Source organism: Rhincodon typus, chromosome 20 (assembly GCF_021869965.1).
Source record: "Rhincodon typus isolate 14 chromosome 20, sRhiTyp1.1, whole genome shotgun sequence".
Taxonomy (NCBI): Eukaryota; Metazoa; Chordata; class Chondrichthyes; order Orectolobiformes; family Rhincodontidae; genus Rhincodon; species Rhincodon typus.
Window position 1 is genome coordinate 2,889,769 of NC_063351.1, and position 499 is coordinate 2,890,267.

Consider the following 499-nt stretch of genomic DNA (forward strand, 5'->3'; position numbering starts at 1 on the left):
ATTTGCCAGCATTTGGCCCATATCCCTCTAAACCCTTCCTATTCATAAAGGGTTCAGAAAAAATGTACAGGGATGTTGCCGAGACTGGAGGGTTAGAGTTAAAGAAGAGGCTGAATAGGCTGGGGAGTGACGGTGAGAGCGGGAGGGAGAGACGGCGAGAGCGGGAGGGAGTGACGGCGAGAGCGGGAGGGAGAGACGGCGAGAGCGGGAGGGAGTGACGGCGAGAGCGGGAGGGAGTGACGGTCAGATCGGGAGGTAGTGACGGCGGGAGCTGGAGGGAGAGACGGCGGGAGCTGGAGGGAGTGACGGCGAGAGCGGGAGGGGGTGACGGCGAATGCGGGAGGGAGAGACGGCGAGAGCGGGAGGGAGAGACGGCGAGAGCGGGAGGGAGTGACGGCGAGAGCGGGAGGGAGAGACGGCGAGAGCGGGAGGGAGTGACGGCGAGAGCGGGAGGGAGAGACGGCGAGAGCGGGAGGGAGAGACGGCGAGAGCGGGAGGG